This window comes from Fringilla coelebs, assembly GCF_963513975.1.
Source record: "Fringilla coelebs genome assembly, chromosome: 20".
Taxonomy (NCBI): Eukaryota; Metazoa; Chordata; class Aves; order Passeriformes; family Fringillidae; genus Fringilla; species Fringilla coelebs.
Window position 1 is genome coordinate 8,267,325 of NC_140046.1, and position 25,276 is coordinate 8,292,600.

The window sequence follows — 25,276 nt, forward strand, 5'->3', positions numbered from 1 at the left end:
ATAACAAATATTCAATTCTTGATTGCTCACTATTTGATTACTCTCTGATTTTCATTCAGTCATTGATTAATTACCATTAGATCATCATTTGGTCATTAATAAAATGCTTTTAGTTAGCCCCATTTTCATAATAATTTCCTTGTGACACATGTACATTCACAAATACATTTCCCTTTATACAGTCACAGTCAGATACAGCAGGTGACCCTGAGACCAATCATGGTAGCATGACAGATGGAGGGACTGTCACACATAATGGTACTGATATAAATGCAGCTGAAGGCAAGGTTACAGAAGTGCTACAGACCCCAATCCAGGTCTGTGACTGGCTGAATGCTGGGATCCCATTTCCTCATCCCACTGGCTGTGAGGGTTCTGTGGGAAGGGGATAAGGTGTTCCCTAAGTGCTAGGGCTGCTGAGATTCCCAGGAATACCTCTGCTTTGGGGCCAGAGGAGTGTGATTCCTTCCTGGCATATCTCCTGCCCCACGTGGTGTTTCAGGTTGTAAAGAAATTAGAATGCCATCTCTGATGGGCTTAATTCCACCTCCCATGCCAAAATGCAAAGCAGAAGGGGGGATCTTGGAGCTTCCAGGCTTTCTGCTGCAGGGTCAGGACTTGAGAAACGTTACCAAGATGGCTTTGCTTGAATTTTTTCCTTCACTTCAAGCTCCTGTGCAGGCACTGGAAAGGTAGTGGCAGAAGCCCACACTAGTTCTAGCTCCTTCTTCTTGCCGGCTGGGAAAGTGCCTCTCAGCTGAGTGCATGAGTAGGACCCCATAACTTCTGAGTCTTTATAAGAACTGTAGAACTACTCTGAATTAAATATGCAGCACTGTTGGCACTTGGTGCTTTTTCCATGCTAAATCCTCTCTCAGTTGGGAATGTCCTTGACTGTCTGTGGCCTATGCCCTTGCTCAGCAGCACTCATACAGCAACAAAACACCCATCTCCTCCTGCTGTCTTTTTTGTGTTCATGGGTTGTAAATCCTTTACAGAAATGCACTGCCAGCTGTCTTAGAATATAGGGAAAGAACTGGGATGCTTTCTTCCTTGTTTCCTGGCTCCTCCTTTTTCCGGACTTCAAGTTAAATTCTTCACTATCAGAATTACCTGAAAGTTTTAAACTCTTTTCAAATAGTTGGTGAGGTTTGCAGGTGATGGATTGATTCCAGAGTGAGACCCCAAGAAAATTACAGGTGACTAACAATAACACCCTGAAATTTGGCCACTGCAGCCTTATTCCAAAGCTATAACAGGGTCTGTGCAGTGTGATCTGTTATATCCCCCTATTTTCTTTTTTTTAAGGTGGGCAGAAATTTCTGTCAAGAATAAAAAACTTGAGACTTTCTATTTCTCCAGCAGCTTCTGGGCCCTGTGTAGTGCAAGGTTTCAGCATCTAAAATATCTGTGCAAGAACAGCTGGTCCCTGGGGCACTGTGTGGCTTATTTCCACAGTGGGTGCTGAAGGCACTGTCTGCTCCCATGGGTTTCAATATCCTCCAGCAGCTGGAAGGAGAATAATTCATTTGAAGTTTGCTTGGAAGAAATCTCCAGCTGCAGAAAGTCTATGGGGCTCAGCCCAATGCTAGTGTGGGGAAGGGGTTGATGAAGGTTTTACATTCATTGTTTTGTTTTTCAGGAGTGGCTTCTACCCAGTCACATGAGGTGCTGCAGATGGGCAGTGAAGCCCAGGGTGAAGGACCAACAGACGCTGCAAGGTCCATGTGTGGTGACTGTCTTCTACTTGATGTCTCACTCCCCCCTCTCTTTCCCACCCCTCTTTTCTGTTTCTTTACCTCACAACTATTGTTAAATAAAATCAATGTTAATGACTTTCACATATGGTCTCGTTTGCAGCTTAATTTGGGCAGAGGCATCTGGCACTTATCAGATCTTAACAAAGCCCATCCCTGAACAGTGGCTTCAAGGAGGTTTGTGACCCTCTGCTCCATCATCCCATCTTGGCAGCTGAGGGAGAGGAAAGCTCCAGCAGCAGCTGTTGAGCTGTCCCCACACCAGCTTCCAGGTCAACAAGAAAGTCCCCTTTTGCAGCCAAAACTCCTACAGGAACACTCAATCTAAAAACAGGAGGTGTTATCCAGTACAGCTGGAAGAAAACAGCGAGTTTTCCATCAAGCCAGCCCTCCCCTGGGGGGAATATGAATGGGCAGGAAGCAAAGGCCACCAGAACCCCATCCCTGCTCAGGGCAGGTGACTCCAGCTCCATCTTTTGTGTAACCCCACTATATAATGTCTTAATGTGCATATCTACAATCAAGTGGCCAAGTCCTGTATTTTACAGATATAATGCTGCAGTGCATCCCTTTGTTTGCAGACATCACATTTTGATGCCGTTAATTGTGTAGTGAGGATTAATAAAACATGAAGTTTAAAGATGCCTAAATCACAGTGGGGGAGCTAATAATCTCTGCCAACAATAATATTTGCACTTTATTTTCATCCTAACATCCAGCCATGGAGTGAAGCTTGGGCCAGGGAGCAGCACTACTGCTAATGGACTGGGTGAGGATTGCACAGGGATCCTCAAGCCTGCACCTTGGGCATCACTTGGACATCCTTGGGATGCTGTGCCTGTGCCCACAGCTGGATCAGTGATTTAAGGCTGAGTTTACCAGGACTGAGGTAGGCAAGAGATATCAAGTGGCCTTTCTGCAGGTAGAGCTGATATCTCTGCACAGATGTGTCTGTCCTGGACTAACACATGTCCTGTGGCCAGCCATGGTCCATGCTCTGAGGGCCCACCACCTGAGGGCATATCCCTTTGGGATGTCCCCTCTGGAAGGGCCAAATGGCCCTGGGTTCTGGTGCTGGGAGATTTGTGAAACACCAAAGGCGTAATTTGGCTTTTGCAGAGTCTGCCTGTGTCCCCCCTCCCTGCTACACCTCCCAGTGCCAATGACCTGGCTTGCTGGGGCACCACAGCCCCAGGGCTGAAATTGAGGCTGGGATATGCTACATCCCTGGCACAGCTCTTTCCTCTCCATCTCTTTGCTGCCTAGCAAGCATCCTTGTCAAAATAGCTTATTTCATTCCAGAACAAAGTTACCTGAATACATTTGGAAGTTGTACTGCACTATCAGAGTAATCAGAATTTAATTTGATGCAGTCAAGGCTCTAAAAAGATGTTATCAAGAAGAACATCAAAGCTGGATTCCTGCACTTGGAAAGGCAACTGGAATGCTTAGTCCAGATTTCTCATTTTATTGGAGACTTTCAAAATATCAGTCTAAATAACAAAAAATTATTATTGAGAGTATTTGCAAATTAATGCCTTTTGTAGATGAACAAAGGCCCACTTCCTTTGCATGTCAGGGACAGTCTCTTATTAAATCCTGCTAATTATACCATTTGTTGTGTCTAATCATTTCTGCACTTGCAGAAATTAAAGCCGAAGCTTATTTTCCTATGTGTTAAACCATGCTGTTCCTTGGAGTCCCAATCCTGCAAAGTGAGGATGCTCCCACTCAAGAAAGGAAGACCCTGTGGGTACAGCAATGGGGGAAAGGTGGGAATGGAACCTGGGCTGTTTCTTTTGTGCTTATGTCTCTGTTACACACTTGGGACCTTTTATCATTCCCAGCTCTTGGGATAGCTGAGGAAAAGCTACAGCTCTTCCTAGTGAATGCAATTGTATGACAATCCCAGGTTTTATTTTCAAAGTGCAGTTTAAAAAGGAAGAAAGGTTCCTCTGGGTCTTTTGAGTGCCAGGAGGGTTGAAAATGTGCCCAAAAGGTGACCCTGGAGATGGAGGCTCCTTTTGGAGAGGTTTTATTCAATGAGGGGTGAAAATGTGTTAGAGCACCAGCTGGGGCTGGGGCAGGGGATGGTGGAGCAGGGAGCTTGACCGTTTTCACTTCAAATATGATTTCTGAGCCAAGCTCAGGCTGCCCAGTGTATGTCAAGCTGGTGGCAGGGGTGAGTGATGGTAGCCACTGCAGCCATCGATCCCCTCTGCTCTTGCTTCTGCAGAGGCTGATCCCGAATGCCATCATGCCCCTGCAGAGGGGACACAGGAGACAGCCCCAACCCTGATTTTATCCCTCAGAAATGTGTCGAGGAAGCTTAGGGGGAAAGGAGGCTCAGTCAACTTCGTTAAGGAAATAGTATGGATCTTGTGTTCAAACCTTTGAAGTGTTAATTAAAAAGAATTATGCAAAGGAGCAAGGATTTGAAACATTCATTTGAATCTCAATAAGGCATCTGTATTAAAAATAGCAGCGGGATCAACTACAGATACAGCAGTTTTGGAGCAAAACGACCCTGGCATCCTTGCTTCTGCCGAGTAGAGCATTCCCGCCTGCTCCCTGTCCTGGATGGGTGCTGCAGAGCCCAGCACAGCACAGGGAAAACATTTTGTGCCTAATATTTAAAGATCTTGAGAGCATTTCACTTCAAAAAATATCCAGTGGGGTCTGACATGGCACATAGATGTAGAGCAAGGGTAGGCAGAGCAGATGTATGAGGTGGTATGCTGGGTGCAGGGCTGGGACCTCTCCAGAGGCACCCAACATGGGGAACTGGACACCCCATGCAGACCAGACCTCAACCCCCCACCCAGCACAGCCCCTGCCAGGGAAAACTGGGAGCAAGCGCTTCTCCAGCCTATCTCTTAATTAAAACCCCCAGCATGTCCTGGCCCTTGCTCATTCCAATAAAAAGAATCCAGGGTATTAATTACCAGATCAGTGGATAACATCGTTAAGTTTACTTTTGCACTGTGCAAACCCTGGGGGAATGTCAATGCCTCCTGCCCTTGGCATAAGTGCTCCAAGGGCACGAGTGGGTGGCAGCCCCAACCTGCACTGGGGGGGCTGTGCCAGGCCAGCAGCACCACTGGGGTACCAGCACCAAGACCCCAGGGCTGCAGAGAACCGACACCCTTAGCTCATTCCCAGCATGGAATGGGGTGTGGGCCTTCAGTGGTGAAGGCTTAGCCAGGTAGAGTGCCAGGGGGTCGCAATACAGGGCTGAAAGCAGCCTTGAAGGGGAGAGCAAGGAGCTTTGCTGGGGCTGCAGTCCCACGGGAAAGGTGACAAGAGGCAAAGCTGGAGCCACACTGCGAAATTCTGCAATGATTTCAAAGGCTGAGGCTGTAACCTCAGCTGCGGACTTGATTAAAAATGGATGAATAACAGCCTGACCTTGGGCAGGGCTCAGGCAGGCACACCCCCTAGACCCTTGCTGTCAGGAGGAGGTGATGCTCTCAGCCAAAACATGGTGTGTGGATAATCCTGATGCCTGCCTTTGTACCTCACAGAGCGGGATTTCATGGGTTGGGCCTCACCTGTCCCTTTATGATGCCTAAAGTCTGCAGAGGGGAACCCAGAACCAAGGGCTGGGTTATTGGGTCCCCTTGGGATTTTGCTGGTACTCGGATGGGTGTGTGCAGGATTCTTCATCCCCTGAACTCCTGAGCCAAAACCAACCCCAGTGGCATCAGCTTAGGAAAGGGCCCTTTACTCCTGCCAGGTGACATGAGGGTCAGAAGGATGGGGGAAGTCAGAGCATGGAAATCTCCCTGCTCTGCTCCCCAGGACACTGTTCAGAGGCTCTGGTTCAGTAGCACTTCACTGCCTCTCCATAGCATGGAAATAATTCAATGGACCACAAGACAGCTAGAAAAGCCTTTTTGTTGATGCACTGGAGCAAACCCTTTGAGCAGTACAGGTTGAAAAAGCAGCAGGGCTGTGGGCACTGGGTGGGCAATGAGGTGTGTGAGGTGCAGGTAGGCAGAGCATATAGTCAGTGTAAGCCATCACTGAGCCCCAGTGGGCAGGGAAAGGAGACAGGGTAACCATTTTCCTGGTCTTTCTACAAATATATTTGGGACCTACAAATATCAGCTTTGGTTTTGCAGGGAATCCTTGCAAATTTTTTACTCAGCAGCATATACCTTGCAAAAGAATTAACACTACATTGGGCTGCCTTGAAGCATGGCTGTCCTTGTAGGAGCTGGCTTGGGACAGGATGGACTGGCTACAAATACAGCCCCAAACCCGGTGGTCAATTTCTGAGTGCAAAATCTTGCTCTTCCAAGTGAAAATAATGGCTGGAGAAGCTCTTTCCCCCTCCACAAACCTCAAAGCCTCCCACCCAGTTATGCAGATCCCAGTATTTTCTCCTCTAGGCTTTTCCTCATGTGGTTTTTGCATCTCCCAGCCCTACTCTGGGTGATGCCAGCCCCCTGCAGCCACACTGCTCACCAGAGACCTGCCTGGGAATATGAGGTGGGGGTAGGCTTCCAGAAACTTCCTGCTCTTTGATCTATAATTTAAAAACCATTTTTTTTTGTCTTGGTCGCTTTAACCAGCAATTTGCTATAGCAAAAGAACACAATACCCCTTCAGGAAGAAGAAATAAACTCATTCTTTCAATTAAATTTCTCCTGACTTTACTAAAACTTTTCCCCTGTTCCCGCTTCTGAAGAAGCAGCTTTTCTCCTTTTTTAATTTTATTTTTGTGATCTCCAATTCCACCGAGACAGAAGAAATCAGCATATCAGAGAAAACAACAATCCTTGTGATGCCCAGCAGTCATTAATTAACAAATTATATAAAAAAAGAGTTCTGCAGATAGGATTGTTTCCTGGTGATGTTGCCTTTTCTTTTGTTGGCACTGTGACAAGGAAGTCCTTTATTGCTGAGATAGAGGAGATTAAACCATCCCTCTCACACTAGACAGCTTTGTGTGGCTCTTTTGGCCCCCAAATAAAATATCCTACCCCCACTTTTACCCTGTTGTGACAGATTTCTTCCTTGATAGGAAAGAGATACAAAAGTACATTTGAGCTATAGCATCTGTCCCCCAGCTGGACCAGGTCTCTTTTTGATCAGCATGAGCATCCCCAGAGTGGGGGGGGCTGAGCTAACCTGAGTGGATCCAGTTTCAGTGGAACACCTGTGGAATATTTGTACTCCCAGTGGGTAGTCCACCTCCTCCCTGAAGTCCACAGCCCCAACTGGCAACAGTCCCAGGAGATCTCCTCAAGTGGCCTTGATCTCCCTCCCACCATCTTCCCAGGCTTCTTCTCTAAATGTCAGGATTGTTTCAGCCTCTTCCTGTCCCTAACTCTCATACCCTGCTCAGGTAGGAGTAGGCTCTGCTGGGAGCTATTGGGACTGAGCTCCCTGTTCATACACTGGTGAACGAGGGTGGTACCCATGGGTCTCCAGCCTCATTTCAGCTCATGGTCTCCAATGGTGAGGAGAAAAACGAGACCCCAAAGCCAGCTGTCACACAGCCATCCCCCAATGCTCAGCATTTGGGTCCCAGACTTGGGACCAGCTCTGCTGCAAGAAGGCAAAGGGCAAAAAAGTTCTCTGGGCTGTTACAGCAAGCCAGCTGCTCATCTCTGGCCAAAGCACCTTGGACTCTCTGCCAAGGTCTGAGGGACAGCATCCTTTCAAAGGATCTGAAAAGTGTTGCCTGCAACCTGTTTGCAGTGGGGATGAGTTGAACACATGCTGGGGGATGCTTAATTCTCCCACTACAGACACAATCATGTTCCTTTGACAGATCTGTAAATGCTCTCCATAAATGCTGGCATTATCCTGACTCAAGTATGGCTGCAGGCAGGAGCTCCAAGCTACCCAAACCTCTGTCTGCTGCCATGGGCACTGTGGGGCCACAGGGCACAGAGCAGGGGACATGCACAGCCACAGCACAGGGTTGTTGCATCAAAAAGCACCTTTCCCCACCCTCTTTTTATTAATCATGTAGATTTCCCTGCTCAGGGCCACAGGCTTGGGTAGCCAGTATACTGGGGAAAGTGTTGGAGGGCACCAGCAAAAGCAGGACATGGAAATCTGCCTGTTCTGTGCAGGCAGCTCCCACATACTGTTCTTGGTGACCCAGTTAAATTAATTTTGCTGGGTGGTTGTTTTTCTGGTGAGGTGCTGGCTTAAAGTTAATTAGCCAAAAGATGCCCTGATTTCTTTCTTCACAGTAAGATCTGTCGTTTAATTTGTCAGCAAGTGTGTTCTCACACACCATTCACGGTCCTAGGCACCACAGGTACGAATTAGGGACCAGCTCTGACCACCCCAGTGGGACCTATCTTGCCCTGAATATTCCTACTGGAAACCTACTGGGATTTTCTGGGCCCCTGTGGCTATGGCTACAAGTGCAATGAGTTTGAGATTTAATGACATGGGGAGTGACACATGAGGTGCTGGGTGCTTGCATGTTGCCCAACAGCACAGAAAAACCCCCTTCTATGCTCCTCCAGAAACTGGAAAAAGGGTGTTTTCCCTTAAAATGTTTTCTTCCCCCCATGGCCCTGGAGAGGGCAGATAATGGAGCAGCTGCCTAACACGTATTTCAGGGAAAAGTGTCAGTACTTCTAAAACTTCCGAGGCTGAAATAGTGTCAAGTTATTCTTAGTAGTTTTTCATTCATTTTAATTTGCCATTTGTCAACATGCGGCAAGGAACTCAAGAGAAGCATCGCTTACTCCTGGTGGGTTCCTTTCCCCATGCCAAGCTATGCTGCGCTGAGCCAAGACATGCAGACCTGAGCTGTGCAGGGCCAGGGTGTGCTGAGCTGAGATGTGCAGGGCCTGGCTGAGCTGAGCTGTGCAGGGCCTGGCTGAGATGAGCTGAGCTGCTCAGGGCCAGGCTGAGCTGAGCTGAGCTGTGCAGGGTCAGGCTGAGCTGAGCTGAGCTGTTCAGGGCCAGGCTGAGATGAGCTGAGCTGTGCTATGCCTCTGAAGCACCTCTGCTAATGAAGACAGGCTGAAGAGCTGGGGTTGTTCAGTCTGGAGAAGAGAAGGCTCTGGGGAGATCTTAGAGAACCTGGAGACCCTTCCAGTGCCTAAAGGGGCTCCATGAGAGCTGGAGAGGGATTTTGAACAAGGGCTTGAAAGAAAGGGCAAAGGGGAATGGCTTCACACTGCCAGAGGGCAGGGAAGAATTTCTCCCCTGTGAGGGCAGTGAGGGCCTGGGTCAGGTTGCCCAGAGCAGCTGTGGCTGCCCCATCCCTACAAGTGTTCGAGGCCAAGCTGGACAGGACTTGGAGCAACCTGGGACAGTGGAAAGTGTCCTTGCCCATGGAAGGGGGCTTGGAACAAGATGGTCTTTGAGGTCCCTTCCAACCCAAACCTATGATTCTATACCATGCCATGTCCCGACGGATCCAGCCGTGCCAAGAGATGCCAATCCACACGACACCAGGTCAAACCCAGCCGTGCCAACACCAACAGGTGGCGACACGCACCCATGGCACCCCAGAGCCGGGGACGCGCCGGGGACGCGGCGGGGACGCGCCCGCGTGGCCCGGTACGTCTCGGCGCGTCCTCGGCGCGGCGTGAAAGGACTTCCAGAGCTCACCCCCGCCTTCACAAGCCCCCCCTCCCCGTTTTCGGGCTGGTTAATCCCGTGTGTAAAGGGCAGCCAATGGATGCGGCCGTTGCGCGGGGTTGGGATTAGCGGCGGGGCGAATGGCTGGCACTTTTACTGGGATTACAGAACAAAGAACTGCTCTCCCTGCCCGATTTGGGGTGTGTGTGGGGGGGAGGAAAAAAAAAAACAACACCCCCTTCTCGGCTTCTTTTCATTCCTTTAGGCCCCTGTCGGGTTGTACCGGCTCCGCCCGGGAAGCGGCGGGAGGCGGCGGGAGGCGGCTCCATCCCGGCCCCCGCCCGCCCGCCCCCGCCGCTCCCGCCGCTCCCGCCGCTCCCGCGCAGCCTCGCCGGGGGAGGCAGCGGCGCCGCGCCCCAACCGCCCGCGGTAAGGAAAAGTTTTGGCCTCCCCTCCTCTCTTGACGGGTCCCCCTCTCCACCCCCAGTCACGGCCCTGGGGGGGGAGCAGCGGCGGGGGCATGTGGGGGTGCTGGGTGCGATGGGGCACGGGGATATGGAGCCTGGGGGAGCGGTAGGGCTGGGGGCGGAGGGATTGGGCTGAGGGATGCAGGGGGCAGCAGGATTCGGGGGGTGATTGGGAGCGTTAGGGCTGGAGGTGTGCAGGGCAGCATTAGGGATCCTGGGGGAGGGTGGTGCTGAGGATGCAGCACAGGACATTAGGTAGGGGTGAGCGCTGGGAGATGCAGAGGGGCAGCAGGACTGCTGGAGGGGTAATACGGCTGCAGGGCTGCTAAACGACAGCAAGGCACGGGGGATGTCAGTGGGCAGTAGGGTTGCTGAGGAGATGATAGGGCTGCGGGGTTGGGGGGGCAGTAGGGCGGGGGGGGGAAGCTGGGCTCTTTAGGGCTGAGGGATGCTGGGGAATGGTGGGGTTGGGGGATTCATTAGGGCTGGTGGGGGCTGATAGGGCTGTGGGGGTGCAGTGTGGCATCAAGGCACGGGGGATGTTGGGGAGCAATAGGGTTGCTGCGGGGGATGCTGAGATTATTGGGGCTGGAGGGATGCTGGGGGAGGAATGCCAGGCTCATCACTGTGGGACAGTTCAGGGGGGCAATAGGACTACTGGGAGCTGATAGTGTTGGGGGATGCTGCAGGGCAGTGGGGCTGTGGGAGGGCATTAGGGTTGGGGGATGCTGCAGGGTAATAGAGCTTTGCAGGGGTTCTGGATGTTATTAGGGTTGGGAAGGATACTGAAGATCTGTAGGGCTTGGAGATGCTGGGAATATTAGAGCTGATGGGGTGTTGAGTTCATTGCAGCTGGGGCATCACTAGGGCTGGTGGGGGGAATGCTGGGGGTGATGATGGGCCTTGGGGTTGGTGGGATTCATGGGGGCTGTGAAGGCATGCCAGGAAGCAGTAAGGCTGGGAGGGCTTTAGGAGTTGAGGGTGATAGTGCTGCAGAAGGGGCTGCAGGGAGCAGTAGAGTTGGGGGGTTGGATAGGGGATGTCAGGCTGGTCCTCAGTGGTGGCCCACATCCTGAAGGCAGTTCCAGGACCACCACCTGCCCTGGACATTGGACGGTGCCAGGCAGGAAGAGGAGCTGGAAGCAGGGCTCTGCTGGAGCTTGCCTCCTCTTTGCTGGTGTGGGGATTGGCAGCAGTGCTGCTGGAAATAGAAACACGGTGCTGAGCTGGTGAAGTGCTTGGGGCTTCAGCAGTACTGGTGACTGGCCTTGGCACCGTGGCCCATGGCCTGAAGGAACAGGCATCCTCTACAGGGTGAGTGGAGGATTTTTGGTGCTGAGGGATGACTGTGATAGGGAGAAAGTTGCTCCCTGAGGAGCAGGTGCCCTTGTCCTTGCAGCGTGTGGGGCTGGCAGTGGGTTTATCTGGGATAAGCTGTAAATTGGAGTGATCCTATTAATGTGCCTTGTGCAGGAGTGAGCCTTGGACCCGGCGGTGCTGTGCAGGTAATCCTGGCTGTTGGTGGTGGGCTCTGGGCACAGCCGGGCGAGGGCACTTCGGGAGGTGTCACTCAGCACCACGGCACTGCCATGGGACTAGCTGCTGTGGGCACTTTGAGGTTGGTCACCCAGCCTGCTGCCACATCTGTCACCTGTTAGTGTGAAGCTGTGGATGTTGGAACCACCTGGGGACATCAGTGTGTGGCCTTGCGTTACGGGAGCCCGCGGCTTCGGGGTGTCTGCCCTTCGTGCTGCTCCCACTGAAGGAGCTGCTGGAAATGCTGTAGCTGGGGAATAATCTTGTGGATGTGAGAGCCTTTAATTCTCCAGGGGCCCCCACAATGCACCCAGACCCGCTGAGCTGGTTGTTGCCCATCTGAGCCCACAGAATCCCCTTTGGTGGAAACTGCTGCAGCGCTCGATCTGAACTGAGCAAGCGATATGGGGACCACCAGATATGGGGACCACCAGGATGAGACCTGACCCTGCTGGCAGCCGAGGGGCTGGGGTGCTGAAGGCAGTGTCCCAGTGCCTCTGCTGCAGGCCCTGAGGCAGAGCAGCAAGCCCTGGCACAGCAGCACGTGCTGCCATTGGAGCAGTGTCAGCAGCTGGTTGCGTGTCAGGACCGTGTGTCAGGGCAGTGTGGTTTAGTGAACACCCGTGGGTCCCCTGCTCTTCTCCCTTTAGCCCCGCAGAGCCACCCGTGGCCACTGAGGGACTGGGTGCCCTGCTTTGGGGCTGTACCACTGGTTTCCCATGCACCCTGACTCTCCAGGTGGCATGGCCTCTCAAAGCCACATTTTTGGGGTGACACATGCCAGGGATGTCTTGCCACTCCGTGGACAGGAGAAGGGATCGAGCAGCTGCCCTCACGTGGTGCTTGCAGAAGCTGAGGAGCAATGCCAGGGATATGCTCTGGTGGCCACTGCTGCCTGCTCCTGCTGTCCCTCCTGAGAGGGCTTTCCCATCTCTGGAGGAGCTGCTGGTGCTGTCGCTGCTCCTTCAGGTTTGCTAATGAGAAGCTGGGGCAGATGAGCAGGAAGCTGCTCAAGGACACGTTTAGCAACCTGGCTCTATCTGCCTGGGTGAGACACAGTGCCCTCACTCAGCCCAGCCCTTCCTTTCACAAGAACCTTGCATGGGGCAGGAGGTGACAAGAAAGGTGGGCTTTGGGGTCAGCACGGAGGGCACAGGTCCTACATGTTGTGCATCACATATAACTGGAGTGATGCTTATAGGAAGGAGAAGAATACCAAAGCCCCAAAGTCCCAGGCCAAAACACAACCTCTGGCTACTGGAGTTAATGGGGGATTCCCGTCTGCTTCTCCCACAGGAAATAGCTCAGATGTTTTTTGGCAATTATCAATGCCCTGTACTTCCTTCAGGAATTTTGTCAGCAGCACCCCAGCAGCCAGGCTGGAGGAATGCACGGGGACTCCAGCTGGACATTGGCTGCAGGGCTGACCCCTGGGCTGGGTGCAGGGCTTGCTGCTGGCTGTCCCCATCTTGGGCAGTGGTGTCAGGGCATGGTTATTCTGTGTGCTGCCAGCACCCATTTGCAGATGCCTGTGGTGAGTGGAGGTGGTGGTGGTTTGTCATGGAAGAAAATGTGAGAATGGATCCTGCTGCTCCAGGGTGGCTGGGCTGAGGTGCAAGGGGTATGTGATGGTTTGGGGAAGGGGCATGATGGGCAGATGAGGGGCTGTGTTACTGTTCTTGCTTTGCTCCTCCAGCCATGTGCGTGCCTGTGTTAACACCTTGCTGGTCATGACAAAACTTCTTCAGGGCTTTGAGGGGGGAGCAGAGGTTTGCCACCACCACAGACCTTCTTGAGGACAGGAAAGGACCTACTGGGAGCCCCTCCTGAGATGGAGATAGCTATCCATGAGCTAAATGTGTATTTATTGGCTCATTCATTGGGAAGAGCCCAGCTGGAAGCTCTGGGGAAGGGGTCTGGTGTCCATCTGGATTGTGGCCAGAGCAGTGGGGCTGGGGGTAGAGAGCAGCCCCAGCTGGAGGTTTGCAGAGGAGGTGGCAGCTCTTTGCAGACTGGAGTGAAGCTTCCCAGGGCTTTGCTCTGCCCTGTGGCAGCCCTGTCCCTTCACAGGGGATGTTCAGTTTGCATTTCTTGAAATGTCATCTTTAAAAAGCAGTCAAGAGCTGCAGGAAGCTGCAGTGGCCCCAGGTGGGCTTTAGGAATTTTGGCCATGGGGATTTCTGACTTTCTATTTCATTCCTTCTTGGTGCAGCCCCCTTGGTTAAATTTGCTTCAGTCCCAAGAGTGGTGGAGCACTGGGCTGGGATGTTTCTGCCAGAGACCCCCCAAAATCAGCTGGGGCGTGTGGGACCATCTCATGTCCCATCCTGGTCCAGGAGCTGCTGCCAATCACCACCTTAGGAACCTACCCAGAACACAGCAAGGCTCTCCTTGCTGTGGGAGCAAAGGAAAGCATCCCTTGAGGTGAGATGCTGTGGAGAAGAGCACTGGGCACATGGACCCCCTCCTCAGGAGCAGTCTGTGCTGAGCAGTATTTACATTTGTCCATGCAAACACCTTCTGTGGGAGTTTTCTGGCTTCACGTTGTCTTGTCTCTGCTCTGTGCTGGTCTAGCTGGTTTAAAAAGGTAATTAATCTGGGTGGAATGAGTGGGGGACCAGCAAGGAGTGTCACTGTGCTGCTGCACAGCCATGTGGATGTCATCATCCTTTGCCAGCATGTCCCTCCTCAAAGCCAATCTCCACCTCTCATATGAGGGCTGAGATGTCCATCTTAATTTTCTTTACATCTCTAACATTAAACAGAGCAAGTGTCAGTGGGTATGTTAGTGTGGACCCAGGATGGGTCCTGGAAATGTGCCATCTAGAGCCCACCTGCATGCCTGGGACTTCTGCCCCAGGAGATGGAAGAGACAAGCCCAGATGTCTCCTGCCCATGGGTGACATCCCCTGTGGGGTGTCCTGGGGACTGGCAGTGCCCCTGAGCCATCCAGGTGGGTGTGAACAGGTGGCTGCAAAGGCTTGTGGTGGGCACCACAGACCTGTTGTGGATCTGTTCCCACAGCCCCACAGTTAAAACCTGGGAGCCCAGAGGGTGCTTTAAGGTGTAGATCCCACTAGAGTTGGCTGGGAAGAAAACTCCTGGGCAGGATGTTTTTAACCATTTTTAATTTTTGGAACATTTCTTGAACTTTTTAGTAATGTGTGTGGATGCTGGTCACTGCCACGGTTGTGTGTCCTGCTTGGCTTGGTTTCTCCTGGAGGAGAAGCCTGGGCCTTGATGGCCAGCAGCAGACTTTTCAGTCCCACTTCAAATCCCTGGATGAAGCAGGATGGGTACATGGGGTCCCTGCCATGGGTTGTGCCCATGGCATGGCTGTATAGGAGCCCTTGGCTTCCTTCTCTCTGGCTAAAAACCTTCAAAGTTTTTCAACAGGTAACTTGTTTGGAAGAGCAGAGAGGCAGTTGGTCTGGCTTAGGGAAAAGTTATAGAGCAGGAGTCTTCCAGAGCAAGATGACCCTGGAAAATGAAAACACTGCAGTGGGTGAGAAAGATCTCCATGGTTTTATCTGGCTGCTGTGCTGGAAGATGCTTCACCCACCTTTAATGGCATGAGTGCGTCTCTGTGCCCAGGTTTTGGCAGGGATCACATTCTGTCTTTGGCTCCAGCTGTGTCTGTGTGGATGTCTCCTGCCTGGGAAGCCACCTACAACTCAGTACCTGTGGGAGGTGACCTTGCCTTGAGGCCCTGGCTGCTCATTTGCTGCTGGGCTCCAGCCTGGTAGCACCAGAGGTCTGGCCCTGGGCAGTGGAGACATCTCTGACCATTGCACCGAGCTGGAGGTGGCTCCCTGGAGGTGGGCAGAACTCCCACACTGACAGGATACACAGATGAAAGGGACAAACCCAGCCCTGCTGCTAATGAGAGCAATCCTTATGCCAGCTATTAACCCTGTCCACTTCCTAAGGGCTCCGTGCCAGGCAGCGTGCGTGGCACGTCGATGGCACCAGGACAGGGGCTGCCCTCCCTGCCTGCCCACTGCCCCTGAATGCTGCAGGGTGCTGAGAGCTTTTGGGTGAGGCTTGAGACGAGCTGCTGGTCCTGCTGCAGGGCTGAGATCCCAGAGGGACGTTGGTGGCAAGGGGAGGGATTTCCCTGGATGGATGCTGCTGCTTGGACAGTCACAGGAGGTACCATAAAGGATGGGTTACATTGGTGGTAGGGTGGATACTGAGTCCAGTGGGATGGCTGTTTGGGCATTGCTAGGATGGGGCTGTGCCCACTGTGGCTGTGCTCTGGGATCTGTTTGAGGCTTCCACCAAAGCTACACTCCTTCCCACTGGGCTGGATTTCTTCTTGTTTCACTGCAGGGTAGGAGACAGGGATGGAAAAACCTGTAGGAAAGGCAGGATTATGTCTCCCTAATTAGTAGGGGCCTGATTATCATTTCTTCCCAGAGCTCTGGTAATGATTAAATATGTGGGAATTATCTTTTATTATTTGTATTGCATGATTATTTAGAAGGCTGGGACCCTGTTTGCTGTGCAGACAGGGAATGACAGTCCTTGCCAGGAGGAGGAACGCTGTCTCTGGCGTCCTGGTCTGGGTAGATTGGGGGTTGAGCTCTGTGTGCCCGTGGCATTACCCAAATTGCTACAGCAACTCCCCACCCCAGCACTTAAAAGAATTTAAAGCATTGAATTGTATGTCTTTTTGCTTGCATGTGAGTCACATCTGTTTTAGTATGGAGGAAAAAAAAAAAAGTGTATTACTGTGACCTCTAAAATCACGATTTATATAAAGATCTAAAATTACATATATATTTTTTTGGCACCAGGATTGTCAAAGCCCAGGCGTTGGCCACTGCTTTAAGATGCTCTGGCTTTATTGTTGGAGGGCTACAATAAAGCAATCTTGTTAGGTAAACATAATGATGTTATGAGCCACCATCTGCTGAAGAGCTGCTGCAGGGAGCAGTGGGAGCTGCCTGCTGCGCTGCTGCTCCCCTGCTACTTCCTGCTGGCTGGTGTCAGATGTGTCCTAGGAGAAACAGGAGTGGCTGGTATGGATGGAGAAGGGACTTTTTCTTATGGCTTCCTCCCCCTTAATAACCTGGAGCATGAGCTGTTGAGCCCTTCCAGCTGGTGAGGACAATTCCCACCGGAGTATAGTGAGGCTGTTGGGGTGATGGTAGGGTCATTGGCCAGCTTCCCAAAAACTGGGCCACCACATTGCTGAGCTGTGGAGACCCAGATGTTTTGGAATGCTCTGAGCACACCACAAGATGCCACCAGGTCCCTGGGTCCCACAGAATCATCCTTGCTCCCACCTGAGCATTGGGGCACCATCCTGGTGGCAGCGGGGACCCCCACAACCCCCTGGGTGCAAACTCGCAATCACTGCCATGAAGGATTGCACTTGGTCAGCAAAATATGTGAGGAACTTTGCTTGTTTAAAATGCCTTTGGGGTTTGGGTCTTAAATAAACATCCTGGTTGGGGTTTAGGTTGGAGGTTTTCATCCTGGGAAAGGCAGGCGTGGGGGGAAGGGAGCTGCACCAGTGCCCCGAGCCTGCATGCACCTTCTGACAAGGTTAAAAATTGGCTTCATTAGAGGAGGATCACTGGAAATAAATTGCTCTGCACCCTTTAAGGGAATTGCTGGGCTGTAATTTCATCTTGTCTTCCTGGGGAAAAATGCCCAGAAACCCTTTAAGTGAAATTACAGCATTTTACCCTGAGCCAGAGTTTGGTATTTTTGCCCCCCAAAATGTGTTTACCTCCATGCCCTCAAATGAAGTTCATCCAGGATCTTGAATCATGGAACCATGGAATGGCTTGGCCTGGAAGGAACATTAAGGATCATCTTGTTCCCGTCCCCAGCCATGGCAGGGACACCTCTCACTGTCCCAGGTTGCTCCCAGCCCTGTCCAGCCTGGCCTTGGGCACTGCCAGGGATGCAGGGGCAGCCCCAGCTGCTCTGGGCACCCTGTGCCATCAGAGGTGAGGGGTTAGCTGGGGTTCACTGCATGTGCCGGGCTCCTGCCAGCCCTGCCCCAAGCTCCTTGGGAGTGCCAGGCTGGGCATCAGGGCCCTTATGAAAGAGCACAGCCCAAGCAGAGTGTCCCAGTGCTGTTACTGCACATCCCCAGGCAGAGGTGAGTGGGTGGTGACCTTTAACAGGACATGAAACATTTATTAAACCTGTCAGAATTAGTGTCAGGCTGTTTTTGGGGGGATTTTTTGTTTGTTTAAAATGAGAGGGGAGAAGAAAGATATTTAAGAGAGACAAGCCTGACTGGTGTCATGAGCTGATCAGCCTGATGCATCCAGTCCCACATGAGCTCTCAAAGTGAAGACCTTGCTCTGGGACAGACCCAGCACCCACCTGTGCCCTTCCCAAGGCTCCTTGCTGGATCCTGCTGCACCCATTTATCTGTGTCCCTCAAATACTTATTGGTTAGGTGGGCTAATTTTTCCCCCCACCTGTCTAAAGGTTTATTCCTTTGGAGGGTGGGAGAGTGAGATCAGCCCCACTTCTCACTGGTACTGTCCCCCACAGCCACCCACCAGCTTTCCCTCTGCCACCCATCTGAAGGTTATGTGCTCTCTTGAAAACTTATTTGTTTCCCCACATTTTCTGTTGTAATTTGTGTACAATACCACTGCCTGTTGGAAACCAAGGTCTTTATCTCTGTGGGAATTACACCTGAAGAAATCCAGCCCTGTTCCTGCCTGCACAAGGCTCTCCATGGTAAAAGACAGCTCCAGTACCTCTGCTGTAATGCAAATGTTTCCTCTGTTTTCACATTTGTCAAGGGTGATGCTTCTCTCCCCTCTGCACCTCAGTCCTCTCTGAATGTTACCTGCTCGGCTTGGGGCTTGAACCCCAATAAATTTTCTCCCCATCTTCATTTCTTTCTCTCTCCCCAAGCAGCATAGGGTCCTTGAATGTATTTTTTTCTCCTTTTGGTTAATTTTTTTTTCTTTTTTTTCTGCAAGCAAGATGCATATTTCAACACCTGCTGACCTTTGAGTGTGCCATGGAGCTGATGTGGTGATGCCAATGGACAGAACAGAGAGTGTGTGTCCCACAGGGCCAGGGCTGCCTGTGGTCAGGGCTGGCACTCCTGGAAAGGGCTATTTTTAACTCCTGGGCTGGTGCTGGGTTGCTGTCAATGCATTTGAGCACGTAGGCGTCCTTTATTATTTTGAACATGATCATTCAAAATAATGTGGAATTGTCTCTGCTCTGGGGAGCTGCTGCTGTGGATGCTGCACAATCCAAGAAGGCTTTTGCATGTTGTGGGGGTCTCATCCATGTCCACACTGGGTGGACTTTGCTGTGGCATTGTCCCCATGGGCCGTGGAAGCTGGTGCCTGGTGGCAGCTTGAGCTGGCACCTTGGAGGTGCAAGACCAGGAGAGGGGAAGGGGAAATGTCTCCTGTCAGGTGGGGAGAGCAGCAGGAGGGTGACTCTCTTCCTAGTGCTGGCTGATGGCTTCCTTGTCTACATGTGCTGCTCCATGTCCCCATGCTCCACACTCCCCAAACCAAAACTGCAGCCACTGGTGCAAACAGCAGCCCCCTGTGTGTGAGCCAGGACAGGGGCTGGGGTCTCTCTCTCCTTCCTCCTCCCCATGACACTGTTTGTGCCTGGGCCTGGTTCAGGGGGTGCCAGGCTGAGTCTGTACCCCCAGTGTGTGCTCCCTGCCTGAAAGCCATTGTGATACCTGTGGAAACCCTTCCAGCAAACACCATTCCTCTCAACCCTCTGTGTGGGGGAGTGCCAGAGGGTTTTCTGTCCTCCCTCCTTTACTAACCCGCTTTTCCAGTGATGCTATGGCAGGCATTTAGGCCCAGGAACTTCCTTCCCAGTGATGATTTTGCTTCACTTTGGGGTGCTTTGTGTCCTCAGTAGCAAGGCAATCACATGGGGGCTGGGGGAGGTGTTCATGGGGATGGGGCAGTATCCCTCCTTGGAGGTGCTGGTATCTGGGGGGGTGGTGGTTTGGGGCTGCTCCTTGAAGATGCTGGAGAGATGCAAGATGACACTCAGCTCCTGGGCAAAGCCTCTTCAGGATGGCTGGGCTGGTTTCTCCTCCCAGTCCCAAATCACTGGCCCTGGGTAGAGGTTAAGGTGCTTCCTACCATCTTGAGGAAAAACAGCATTTTGCTTTGGATTAGTTTTTGGGGCTCTCTCTGGGTCAGCGGGTTATCAGAGGACGAGGCAGAGTGGCTGAAATAAATCCTATTTATATATTTACCTGCCCACTGTGAAGTTGTTCTGTATTTACCTGCTCTGGCTGCATGTGCAGTGAAGAGCTGAGTGCAGCATTCACCCCCTTGCTGCACCCCTTGCCTTTTCCTTCCCACCCATTTGAGAGGAGCTGATTGAGGAATGAATTCACAGTCCCAAGGGTCCAAATGGAGATGCTGTGATTGCTGTGGGGTGGGGATGGATGAGGGTCAGCGTGCTGCTTCCTGTGCTTCTGGCTGAAGCAGGAGGGGGTTTTGGTGTTGGGGTGATTTGATGTTTGGAAATTCTCTTTTTTTTATTGGTTCCTACAAGTTTTGTAGCATATGAGGCTGCGTGGGTCCTGGCAGGGTTTGGGTCTGTGCTCAGCAATGTCCTGAACTGGGGTGATAGAGAGGCTGAGTTGGTCTCTGGTGGTGCATCCCCTCGTTGCCCACCCCATTGAATGGTTCCCATTTTTCAACTCAGCAAGCCTGTGTACAAAAACTAAGCTGTGAACCCCAAAAATAAGCCATGTCCTCTCTGCCTTCCCTGTCACAAGGTGCTCTTCCTTTACCTAGCCCCCAAAATCTCTGTTTTGAGGGCCCAGACCCACCCTCCCTGGAAGCATGACCATCCAGGATCTAAGTCAGCATCCATCCACCTCTCACACGCACTCCCATGGTTTCATGATGCAGATATATTTATTTTCTGTTATTTATGAGGCGCCTGAGCCAAGCTCTTCGTTTGCCTGGAGGCAAGGAACCAGGGTGCTTTATGGCTGCTTTGGCACCCCAATCCTGCCCTGGGCACCCCAGGAGGTGGTGGGTACTGGACCTTGGGTGCTTATTTCCCTGCCCCTGCATCTAAAGTAGGCTCTGAATTTGGGACGCTGCTTCTCTCGGCGCTTTGTCGGGCGCCAGAGCTGCCGATTAAGGGAAACGTGCCACAAGGCAGGTTTGCTTTGCAGGATTAAAAGCAAATAAATATTTATGCATTATGCAAAGCAGCTCTGATAAGATATGTGTGTCATTGGGAATTTGAAGCAGTTTCAACTTGGCCCTGAGATGAAGGGGTGTGTGTGTCGATGTGGTATGGGGGCTTAAACGGATCTTTCTTCTCTTGCTGCAGAAAAATAAAAATAGAGAGAGAAAAACAAGGGGTTTCTTGCTTCTTGGGTTGCTCTGGTCTTGGGTTTCACCATCTCCTGCATCCTTGTATCTTTAGCTGCAAAAATGGAGAAGAGCCAGGGAGAGAGAGCAGTGCAGGCAGCATTTTGGATGCAAATATAATGCTGGCCCCGCTCCTAATATTCACTGTGTTTACACGTAAATGCAAACAACTGTTGACTTAGTTTCAATAGATAATGTATTTCATAACACAATGGAAATGAGAATTAAGCTGGAATTTAGCAGGAGGGAACATGTGTTTCTGCAAGACCTTGGGCTCTGCTGGCCCCATGGTGTTGGGGGACACCTCTGCCAATGATTTCCCTGGTTAATCCTTTCCAAAACAGTGTGAGAGGACAGGGGCAGGGCTGGGGGCTGCAGGTTCAGAGAGCTGAGCTGACCCACTGGCAGATAGAGGGTATGGGGACCAGGGCTGATCTGGGCCAGTCTCTGGGGTGGGTCGAGGTGTCAGGGAAGGGAAGTGCTGTCCCAAGCTGCCATGCTCGAGCCTGAGTGATGACAAGTCCTGGGAAGGAGGAGGTATCAACAGCTAGGTCACCTTGTCCTGATGTGACTCCCAGCAGAAACACGTGGGGAGGACCTGGCTTGTTTTGGGGCCAGATCCTGGCCAGCCTGGAGCCATCCTCACAGGGCTCCCTGGGGCCAGCCCTTGGATCAGGGCTGTCATCAGAGCCACTCCCAGTGCATCTGCCCCAGGCTGGCACACTCCCCACCCCACTGCAGCCCAGATCCCTGTGGGAGCACCAGTGAGACCCTGGCAGCACAACAAACCCCTCCAAGGCTGTGCCCTGGTACCCAGGGCAAGGTACCAATGTTCCTCAGAGTCCCCAGGGCCAGAGGTGTTGCTGAGGGTGGCAGCCAGCAACTGTCTCTGGATGTGGGTCTGTCCCATCCATCTGTCCCTGTCCCTGGCTAGCTGCCATCAGCACAGCAGGGCTCATGGCACTCAGGGCTCAGTGTTAAAAAGAGCCAAGGCTTTGTGAATGTGGGGGTAATCCTGTGGTGTACACCCGAGATGTGTTGGACACTGGGGAATCTCCCCACAGGAGCTGTGGGCATTGTCACACTGGTGGGGACACCTTGCTCCACCAGCCAGCGAGCTGCAGAGCAGGATCTCGTGCTGCTGCCCCAGCTGGGATGCTGGGCAGCCCCCCTGCCATCCCCAGTGGCCTCCCTGTCTTGCCCTGCCGTGGAAGGCGATGTCCCTGCCTGGGGTTTGGCTCTGGCAGCAGCAGTGGCACTCAGCCTTGGCAGGGTTGGCATGGGAAAGGACAGCTTTTGGGGCTGGTGTCACGGCCAGAGGCTGCCTGGGCAGGAAATGGGGATGCTGGCTGGCTGCACCTCCCAGGCAGCACTGTCAGTACCTGCCTCACTCGACGGGTCACACCAGGGCGGGGGCATGCTTGGCTTCACCCAGGGCTGCTGCACTGCCAGTGTGAGTCACCTGCCCTGTGCAGGGTGCCCCGTTCTGGGCAGGCACTGAGGCTGTGGGTGGCAATAGCTCTCTACACACATGCTCCCAGCTGTGGGGTTGGGGTGACCCAGGACCTGCTGTCACCTTTGTGACTCATGCCATAAAATAAAATACAGTAAGGGAGAAGAGAGTGGGGAGCAGACAGGAATGGGAAACTCAGGGAATGGGATGTTCCCATCTCTGAGCTTCCTTTCATCCCTTTAAAGTGTCTTTTTTTTTTTTTTTAATGAGTTTATTTATGTAGCCAGCCTGGATTAGCAAACAGCCCATCCTGTAACACACGGAATACTCAGTGCTGAGACACCAGTAACCAGAGAGAAATACGAGAGATAAAATTAAACATAATGAGATTATGTGGCATCTCTCTGTCAGGGACCACCTTATGCAGAGCAAACTAATTGCCTGTGCAGAGCAGAAAGTGGGTGATGAGCACTGTCTGGGAGCTGGGGAGGGGCTGGTGCCATCAACTGCAGCTTTGCAAAAGAAAAAAGCATTGGAGTTGAGTGCTGAAGAGCAAGATGAGGAGCCCGACAGCTTTTGGGGGACTGGGATGGAGCATCCTCTGCTCAGCCCTTGTGGACTCATTGTCCCCAGCAATGAGTTGCTGCTGCTAGGTTTTTGGATATTTGCCAGTTTGAGTAGCCTTTTGCTAGATAATAATTAATAATAATAAATAATAATAATCTGGAGCAGTATCTGGTTAGATGGACAAGGTGGATGTGCCAGTTGAGGCAAGAGCCAGGATATGGCATTGAACACTGTTCAGAGAAAGCAAACTCCCTGCCAGGCTGTGGGGCCAGGGCTGCAACACCAGGGGCATCAAATATATGGGATTTTTCCTTAATTTAATGGGAAGAAAAAGTATTTTAGAAAAGCAAAAAAGCATGTGTCTGTGTAATATAAAATTCAAGTTAGGCTCTTAGTGATTTCATGGAAAACAACAGGCTTTTTATATTGGCTCTTGGGGTAGGAAGAGAGCCGGCTAGAATAAAGATTTACAGTCTTTGGGAGATTAAAGGCCCTTGGTACATTGTTCAAATACCACGAGATTAGTTTCCAAGGAGACGGATACCAGTTGCCATAGGCACCGGGGGCCAGGAATTAGGATTGCGATTTTTTATCCTGATCACGCAACCAGTAGCTGAATGCTGTTAAAACTGGGCTTTAAATAACCCCAGTGTTAGTGTATGCACTGCTGAACCAGAGGCAGGGAACAGAGTCTGCTTGCCTTCCCCCTGCTCCAGCACCCACTCAGGCATGCAAGGTGGGACCCCAGTGCTGATGGAGGGGTGCAGGGGGGTACGGGGCTGGGGAGCCAGCTTGGTGCCATCCCAACACCAGCCTTGCAGGTTGTCCCATGGCTTCTGAGTTCATTTCACCTCATTTTTTTTCACTGAGCAAGGGTTTGCCAGCGTTTTGCAATAACCAGCAGTCATGGTGGTGCAGGAGCTTGGGATCCTCACAGATCCGTGGAATCATGTGGTTTCAAAGGGACCTTAAAGGTCATCTGGTTCCACCCCACCCCCGGCATGGGCAGGGACACCTTCCACTAGACCAGTGGGATGTACCAAGGAGTAGAATTATCAGCCTGCTAATTTTGGCTTCCCCATGCCACTTGCTTCTGAGAAGTGCAACCTGAGCCCTGGCGTTTGAGGTGCCGGATCTGCATCTCTCCTTCTAGGAACTGCCAGGCAGAGGGGTTTTGTACGGGAAGGGGTGCTGAGCTCCCTGATGCAGGCAGAGTTATGGGGCTGGGCATCCCCCTGGGGAGGGAGGCTCAGCTCTGGGAGCTGTGCTGGGACCCAGGTCCCTGTGGCTGGGTGGTTCTGCTCACCCACCAGCCACCTTGAAGCTCATCTTGGCCTCACTGACCCCACACGGGGCTGCTGGGGCAGGATTCAGCTTTCCATGTGTGGTGCTTCCAGCATCCCTCCCTGCTATGCTGGGAATGCTCCAATTAACACTTTTTTCCTGCCTTGTTTTTCTTTAAAATTTCCTCAATAAATGAAGAAACAGTTGCTGGAAGCAAGAGCTTCTGCTCCTGCCTGCTGTGAGATTGCACCGTGGAAACTTGTCTGGAGCTGAAAGCAGTGCTGCTGGAGCTCCACAGGCAGAGTGATCCCCCTGCAGCTGCCATGCCATGGAAGTGTTTATCCTGGGGGAGATGAGATACAGCTTCTGAAGGGCACTTGATCCTCTTCTATCTCTCTTTGCACTAGACAGAAGCCTACTATAATTTTATTATATTATATTAAGATATGCACGTAGGCTAGGCTTAAGGAAATCAAGGTGGCTGCAGAGTGCTATGCCCTGGTTGGAGATGGAAAGTGAAATTCCTGTGGTGGACACTTTTCCCTGTGGGAGCCCCCAGTTTGCTCTTTGCTTCTTTTATAAGGGGGACTAAACCACAGCAGGTGCCAGATTATCCAGGAAAGCAGAGCCGAGGCAGCGATGCTGCTGAACGTTGTAGTGCCCGTGTGTATGTGAGGAGCTTTTCCAGCAGGTGCCTTGGGATTTGTGGGTAAAATAAAACAGAGAAGGAGGTGTTTGGTCATGAGAGCTTGCTCTGCCCTGTACTACCCACTTGGAAGGAAACAGGGAGGGGAGATAGAGGGTTAGTGAGAGCCAGCAGAGGCAGCAAGGTAAGAGCTATGGGCACAGTGGGGACGCAGGCACAAAGCAGTGTTTGCATCCTCACTGTGCCAGTAGCCCTGTGGCCCAGACTGCACCAGAGGGTGTTTGTCCCCCAGCTCTGCTGCTTTCTGTCTTTGGAGAAAGATATCACCTTGAAAAGCTGATAGCAGCTTGACACCTTTCAGTCCTGGAAAAGCTGGGACAGGAGCACTCTGTGCTGGGTTCAGAACTGGCTGGATGGGCCCAGGGAGTGCTGGTGAACGGGGCTGCATCCAGCTGGGGCCAGTCACCAGGGGTGTCCCTCAGGGCTCTGTGCTGGGGCCAGCTCTCTTCAATGGTTTTATTGATGATCTGGATGAGAGGATTGAGTCCACCACCAGTAAATTTGCAGGTGACACCAAGCTGGGAGCATGTGTCCATCTATTGGAAGGAAGGAGGGCTCTGCAAAGAGATCTGAAC

General features: G+C 52.0%; 1 protein-coding gene across 2 annotated transcripts in view; it reads left to right on the plus strand.

Moving 5' to 3' along the window:
* Positions 1 to 9,685: 9,685 nt before the first annotated feature.
* Positions 9,686 to 25,276, plus strand: part of GTF2IRD1 (GTF2I repeat domain containing 1) — a 67,771-nt gene continuing 52,180 nt past the window's right edge. For both annotated transcript variants that reach the window (XM_084218973.1, XM_084218974.1), the window contains exon 1: positions 9,686 to 9,749. The gene's annotated coding sequence lies outside the window, so the exon portion shown is untranslated. The remainder of the gene's footprint in view (positions 9,750 to 25,276) is intronic.